The following is an 8414-nucleotide window of genomic DNA, read 5'->3' as shown; positions in this document are numbered from 1 at the left end:
CTTTATATCCGGGCGATAAAATAGGTGCTTCACAAATATTTTTTTGGTACTTGTTTCATAGTGAAAGCATGCCCTACCAAAAAGGCGGAATATAGTAATCACGGTTTAACCTCATTTTTTTGGCTTCAAGTTATTTATTAACCCCCTTAATTCCCCAATTAAAGGGGCCTGAAATGTGCATGCTAGTGTTGTTTTCATTCAAAGTAAAACTTTAAATCAATTTGTTCTTCAATCACACTTTGCATTCCCTCCTCACTCCTTTCCACTCACAAAACTTCATTCCACTGCCAATGCCACTGCCTCCAACCCAAGCACACCACCACATTGGCACTGCATCCATGCAAACTACGAATCAGAGTATTCCAAGCCACAGCCAAATGAGCTGCTTCACCTTCCAACTGAGTGGCGATAGTAGCACTACCCCTGCCTTTGGTTCATCGGTGGAGACCGGCATCGATAAAGACTTCCTATTCTTTGACGACAGTAGGTCTGATTACTTAAGCAGTATAATCCCTGAGAGCTGTCTCAGGTCCTCCCCAAGACACTCTTCCCGTAGCCAGCATAACAACAGCTCGTGCGAGCTGAATACTCCAATCTTTTCTATCACGCCCTGAATTCAGCATCTAGATCGGGCACACAATCTTTAGGACAAAGTCCTAAAGAATATGCTAGACCTACTATGCACCTCACTGTTCGATCCCAAATCCCATAGAATTCTTCTGGACCTAAAAAAAACAGAAAAAGATGTGAGCTTTATGGGCTCAGCAAGTTACCAATATCTCCAAAGGATCAAGTATAACTAATTTTCAAAAAGATAATCATATAACAATAATATATAACAAAATAATTTTTTTTTAAATATGCCATGAAATTTTATAAATATCAAAAAAAATCTTCTCTCAATCTTTGGTGACTACGGCCACTATCTGTCCCGTAACAAGGCCCAAAAAAGACTAGCTCTCGAAAATAAACATGAGATGCATCAGCGTGTGCCAGCAATCAGTCCCGACTGGCTAAGCCCAAAAAGAACTAGCTCTGATTCATACAGCCATGATTCATCCCATGACAGGACAAAAGATTAGTTTTGAAATATATACAAGATACATCAACGTGTGCCAGTGATCAGCTCCAACTAGCTAGGCTTGAAAGAATTAGCTCTGTCAGCGATCAGCTCCGACTGGCTAGATCCAAAAGAAATATGTTTCCAACGTGTGAACAACAATCAGTCCCGTTGGTTAGACCCAGATCATAGTCTAACTTGAGAGTTTTTTTTTCTCATGATTTTTTCAACTCAATTTTCATATAATCCAAAAGGTAATAAAATAATTTTTATTTAAAATTTCATGCATCAATGAACATATATAATTTTCTTTCCAGAGATCATATAATATTAATACAAGAAAATTATTTCTTTCCAAAAATTTGTATCATGTAAAAGTAACATCATGCTTGATCCAACTTTTCTAAATTATTTTTCACAAATAAATACATAATTTCAAACTTCAATAATTTTTAAATATTTTAAATATAAAATTTAATTTTTAAATACATAAATATGTATATAAAAATAGATCCAAAGATAAGAGAAAACTTATATTAGTAAAATTTAAAAGTCATGATTTTTGGCATGTAGCTTGATCCTCGGATCCGTGCTTTACTCGATCTAGATCAATATCCTAGATCAGATCTAATTCATTGATCAAAAATTAATTAATTAGACTCGATCTAGTAAATCAGTAGAGGTACAAATAAAAGAATAATCAAGATCCAATCTATTTGATCTGACTCAACTAACCTGAAAAAAGGAGATGCTCGGCTTACATCGCGATGTGGGTCGGATTATGGGATGAATTTAAATAGATCGGATCCATTTTCTTTTCTTTTTCTCTCTTTTTTTTCTTTCCTTTTTTTCCTATCCTTTTTCTTTTTCCTTCTCTTGTCTCTTAGATCTCTCGTTCTCTTTCTCTCTCTTCTCTTTCTTTCCCCCTTTCTTTCTTTTCTTTCCCAAGCCGAATCGGTGGCTTTCTTTAAGAAAAATAGGATGAAGAAGGAGGGGTGGGGTTGGCGATGGCCGACGGCCAAAACAACCAAGCGATGGCGGTTGAAGCATCGGCAATAGCAAAAAATTTCGATCGTGGGAGATACACAAAATATGCAAAGAAAACTGAGAATCCAAGACTTTTAAGAGGAGTAATGGTAGCGATGCTTGGTTACGATGGCTCGATGGCTATCGGAGGTGAGGAGGGAGGAGAGGTGGAGGATTTGGTGATGGAAATCGATCGAGAGGTGGAGGGTTTATATAGAAGAGGATTAGAAGGGATAGGATTTTACTTCTCCTTGGATAATGTTGGATTCTGCCAGCATGATCAATCCAAACTCCTCTCCATCGATGTACAACTCCTATCAGGTCACACATAGCCCTTATCCTCTACCTATGGCTGTGGATTAACAGAAAACATGTTTCCCCTATTTCACCCAAACTCTTTTCTTCAACGTATTTCTTCATTTTTTTTCATGAGTTCCAATGAAGTCAGCAAAGGATGCTGGCTTCAAGGTGAACTGAGTCCAAAGGGACCGGTTCTCACATTCTCCCCCCCCTTATAAAAATTTCATCATCGAAATTTGAGAAATCTAAATCTTCCATAGTTAAAGGTGCTCGCTCCAAAAATTTACTATACCAATTTGTCCGGCTTTGGTATTTCTATCTAAAGAACACATGATCACATTACTAATATGCTCGCAAGCAATCTGACCCCTCAGGTCCATCACAATGCTCATGCATATTTTCATACCGAAGCACAAACTCTTTTCAAAAATACTTCACAATTCGGCACCTCCAAGTCAATTTGAAACTTTTTCCTCTTTGATGTACAATCAAAGATCTCGTCTTTTTTCAATCAAAATCTGTGTGATTATCAGATCAAATCTTATTTAGACTAATAAGATTAGTATTACTTAAATGACCAAGACTCTGAGATTGAGATAGATACATGTTCATTCAAAAATTAGTTAGGATCAATTAGATGTAGAAGCCTTACAACAAGATTGATTATTAAAATTAATTGTATTTAGAATAGAGCTTGAAATAAATTTCGGCATAAATAGTATGATAAAGTTTCGATCCCACAAAAGATATAGGCCCAGCCAGATTAAAATCAAATAATCAGATGACTGTGAAGGTGGTTATGATTATATAGTAACGGCTTTAAACAACATTGGTCCATCATGAATATAGAAATGATCTTAAAATTGAATCACAAAAATTAAATCCAAGAAGATAAAGTATTGATATCATGATTCTTATGTTGAAATCGAGATCATAAGGAGGGAACAAATCAAGTAGAATTTGTTTAGATACTTAATAGAGCAATTTGATCAGCAATCAACTAACCTTATATGTAAGGTGGTCAAAACTTTCCTTAGCACAATCAATATAGTCTCATCATAACTAGTCTAAGAATTCATGGTACTCACACTTTTTTTTTAATGATTAAAAACCTCTTATATTAGAATATTATAGCTTCCATCATAATAAATTTCAAACTACAATCAATATCTTTGATCAATTTTAAATGACTCAACCACCATACTTCCGCTATGCGACTCTGATTTATATTCTCCATTTTTTTTTTGATCCTAGATTTAAATTCTATAAAATTCAAGCAAAGATTTTGTTGTCAAATTTACTAGATCATAACTATGTCTCGAGATAATTACCATATTCGTATCATTGTTTGATCAAGATGCTAACTTTCTATCAATTCAAGATTGCTATCACATCATATCCGATTAAATTTTCAAAAATAAATCCAATGCTTAGCACAACATAATACAACCAAGCTATATTACTAAAATATATATTTTCTCCTATATCAATTATTTAACCTTGATATCTTTCTCAAAATTTAATCTGTGTCAATCTTCTATGCTTTAATCCTAAGGATCATAATTCATATATATAAAAAAAAACTCAAATATTGTGTAACAATTTAAGCGACTTTAGACATCCATAATTAATTTGAGATAATCAATCCAAACTCTAAATTCTATCCCACTCTCATTACTAATTTAAGTTCTCATGATCTTTAATCTAAGCTCTGATACCACTCCGTCATGCCCCGAATCTAGCATACAGATCGGGCACGTGATGGACGCACACTTCTTAGGACAAAGTCCTATAGAATATGCCAGGCCTACTATGCTCCTCACTGTTTGATCCCAAATCCCATAGAATTCTTCTAAATCTGAAAAAAATAGAAAAAAGTGTGAGCTTCACGGGCTCAGTAAGTTATCAATATCTCTGAGGGATCAAGTATAACTAATTTTCAGAAAGATAACCATATAACAATAATATATAACAAGATATTTTTTTTTGAAACATACCATATAATTTAACAAATATCTAAAAAAATTTTCTCTCAATCTTTGGTGACTACGGCCATGATCAGTCTCGTGGCAAGGTCCGAAAGAGATTAGCTCCTGAAAATAAACACGCGATGCATCAGCGTTTGTCAGCGATCAATCCCGACTGGCTAGGCCCGAAAGAAATCAGCTCTGATTCATATGGCTACGATTCACCTCATGACAAGACAAGAGACTAGTTCTAAAATATACACACGACGCATCAGCATGTGCCAGTGATCAGCCCTAACTAGTTAGGCCCGAAAAAACTAATTCTACCAGTGATCAGCCCCGACTGACTAGGTCCGAAAGAAGTATGTTTCTGGTACGTGGCCAACGATCAGTCTCATTGGCTAGACCCAGATCATAGTCTAATTAGAAATTTTTTTTTTAATAATTTCTTTCACAACCAATTTTTTCATAAATAATGTTACTTATTTTTATAACACTATCAACTCAATTTTCATATAATTCAAAAAGCAATAAAATAATTTTTATTCAAAATTTTATGCATTGATGAACATATATAATTTTCTTTCCAAAGATCATGCAATATTAATACAAAAAAAATTATTTCTTTCTAAAAATTTGTATCATGCAAAAGTAACATCATGCTTGATCCAACTTTTCTAAATTACTTTTCATAAATAAATACATAATTTCAAACTTCAATAATTTTTAAATATTTTAAATATAAAATTTAATCGTTAAATATGTAAATATATATATAAAAATAGATCCAAAGATAAGAGGAAACTTACATCAGTGAAATTCAAAAGTCATGATTTTCGGTACATGGCTTGATCCTCAGATCCGTGCTCTACTCGATTTAGATCAAAATCCTAGATCAGATCTAATTCATTGATCAAAAATTAATTAATTAGACTCAATCTAGTAAATCAGTAGAGATACAAATAAAAGAATAATCAAGATCCGATCTATTTGCTCTAACTCAACTAATCTGGAAAAAGGAGATGCTCATTTATATCGTGATGTAGGTCGGTTTATAGGATGAATTTAAATAGCTCGGATCCATTTTCTTTTCTTTTCTTTTTTTTTCTTCTCTCTTTCCTTTCTTTCCTTTTTTTTTCTATCCTTTTTCTTTTTCCTTCTTTTGTCTCTCAGATCTCTTTCTCTTTCTCTCTCTTCTCTTTCTTTCCCCCTTTCTTCCTTCTCTTTCTCAAGCCGAATTGGTGGCTTTCTTTAAGAAAAACAGGATGAAGAAGGAGGGGTGGGGTTGGCGATGGCCGACGGCCCAAAGGACCAAACAGTGGTGGTTGGAGCATTGGCAGTGAAAAATCCTGATCGTGAGAGATACATAAAATGTGCGAAAAAAACTAAGAATCCAAATATTTAAGAGAAGTAATGGCAGTGGTGCTTGGCTACGGTGGCTACCGGAGGTGAGAAAGGAGGAGAAAGACGATGGAGGATTTGGTGATGGAAATCGATCGAGAGGTGGAGGGTTTATGTAGAAGAGGATTAGAAGGGATCGGGTTTTACTTCTCCTTAGATAAAGCCGGATTCCGCCAGCTTGATCAACTCAAACTCCTCTCCACCGGCGTACAACTCTTATCAGGTCACACATAGCCCTTATCCTCTCCCCATGGCTGCGGATTAACAGGGGATATGGTACCCTTGTTTCACCCGAACTCTCTTCTTCACCGCATTTCTTATTTTTTTTTTTCGTTAGTTCCAATGAAGTCGGCAAAGGATGCCGGCTTCAAGGTGAACCGGGTCCAAAGGGACCGGTTCTCACATTTCTCCTCTTAACCTAGTTATGAGTCATGGATCTAGCAGTGCCTCCTCTTATTCTACAACAAATGGCATTTTTTGATGCCTATAGTGGAGTGGGTGCAATGAGCTCAGAGGACTTCTCTTGCTTAACAGAAATGAACGCTGATTTCTGGGTGGATGAGCCATTATGGGAACTTAGTGCATGTGAGTTCCCTGCCAGCAATGCTAGCAGCAGGGGGGATCTTAGCACTTCTTTGATGCAAGGTCTACCTTGTGTGTCATTGCTCCTGGCTTCAGAGTCGTACTCTCCATCAACTTCCTCACTGTCTAATGTTTTGACTTAGGCTACTCACTTATTTGAGCATTAGGTACTAAATGCCTTGGGAGATGCTTGCTTTGTGGCTTAAACCTCAGGTCTTTACTGCATTGGACATCTCTGGGTGTTTTGTTCTCTTTCTATTTTGATTCCATGCAAATCATGATCCCTGAGAAATGCTTCGCTGTTCTGGATCATAGTATGTATTAGCTGTTGCCTTTAGTAACTTATTTTCCCTTTGAACTGAGTGGCCTTTTCAAGACCATGCGTATCTTGGCATCTCGGGATTTGCTTATGAACAAAAGGCGTCATTGCGGGGAAACAAAGGATCGCGTCCTAGTCTACCAAAAAAACAGGATCACATCATACTATTGACGTCGTATAGGTTGAGGTACTAAACCATCTTAAGGTCTTATTACAAGCACATATTGTTCGAAATTAATCGACTTTCCTAGATAATTGCTATGTTGTTTTTATAATGATATTCAACCAAGATTATGGAGAATTAAACTGCTTTTGACAAAATCTGAAAATTAAAAAGAACTTGCCTAGATCAAAGCTATGAGAATACTATGTTAAGAATGTTATTTGCTCATGTGGGTCTGCAACGAATTCATCCCTAAGATAAAAACAAACTTGCTCTGATCTTCATTTAGAGAGAATGATTGTTGGGAGATTTGACCCAAATGACTATCTTGTGCATACCAAATGCCTATTAATAAGTCATAAGTTTTCAAGGGGGCCAACAATCTGACCTGATAATTAGTATCGAGGCTGGAGTAGAAAGCTGATTTGATAAGGTCGTATCGCATCCAAACTTTCGGATGCCCAAAAAAGAAAAAGAGTGAAAAAATAAGGGAAAAAAAAAAAGACAGAGTCTCTGTCTCAGAAAAAAGAATCTCTTATCATATAATATCAATAAGTAGAAAGAAAAAGAGATTATTTTAAATGAGCATAAAATAGTTAGATTCGTAGCCTATCTATGGACATTGTTTGGATAATCGAGAATGTGTCACGATTTTGAAAAGGTATAATATTTCAAAAATATCATATTTATTTGAAAACTGATATTCTTTTCCAAAACATCCCAACTCTTTAGAAAGAGGTATCACAATCAAAAAGAGTTTTAAGATTTTTAAATAACTAAAATTTAAAGATAATTTTTTTTGAATAAAACTCCAACATATACTACCTTAAAATCTTAACACGGTTTTTTTTAAAAAAAAAAACAGCTTGAAAGTTTACTAACACTTTTAAACTCGATCTTTTCTTGGTGTAGTAGTGGTCACCTTGCTACCAAAACCACACAACGAGGTTTGGAATTCAATATGTGCTAGTCTTTAACTATCTTCAACTATAGTTCATGTGGAAACATTGTGGGGTAGATGAAAGTGATTAAGCTGGTAAAATATTGCATGCCTGTATCCGATCATTTAGTTTAAAGTATCTGCATGGCACGTCCAAGAAACGTGTATACTTTGTTGTGTAGCTGTAGCATGATTAGACACATGACAAGCTAGCACTTGGTGCAGGATGGTAATTAAAACTGTAGCAACTTGTTGTTATGCATAGTTTCTCTAGATGCCTTGCATTAACTTGCATGGTTCTACTGATGAGATTTTTTAATTTTTGAGATTTATGAGACTTAACCTCTAAGAGCAACATTATAGTTAAGGATATAACTACATCATATAATGTTAATGCAAATATTTGGTTATGGATATAACTACATTATAGTTAAGGTTATTCCAAATATTTGGTTATGCTTACACCAATGAGCTGCAAGCATGACCCATTAGGAAAAGTTTACATGTGGAAGTGGCATCAAATGCAAAATGTTTCCATATATATATATATATATGTGTGTGTGTGTGCGCGCGCGCGCGCGCGCTTCTCAAGTCCTTTTTCATTATGATTGTATGTCTAATTAAATGTTGTATAAGTTGAGTCCTCTGCAAAGAGT

At 35.2% G+C, this 8414-nt stretch overlaps 1 pseudogene; it reads left to right on the top strand.

Annotated features, from left to right (window-relative positions):
- Positions 1–242: 242 nt before the first annotated feature.
- On the top strand, positions 243–6479 carry LOC140853634 (uncharacterized; annotated as a pseudogene).
- The last annotated feature ends 1935 nt before the right edge of the window (positions 6480–8414 follow it).

Source organism: Elaeis guineensis, chromosome 14 (assembly GCF_000442705.2).
Source record: "Elaeis guineensis isolate ETL-2024a chromosome 14, EG11, whole genome shotgun sequence".
Lineage (NCBI taxonomy): Eukaryota > Viridiplantae > Streptophyta > Magnoliopsida > Arecales > Arecaceae > Elaeis > Elaeis guineensis.
Note: the sequence above shows the minus strand (reverse complement) of the source record. Positions and strands in the feature narration are given on the sequence as shown.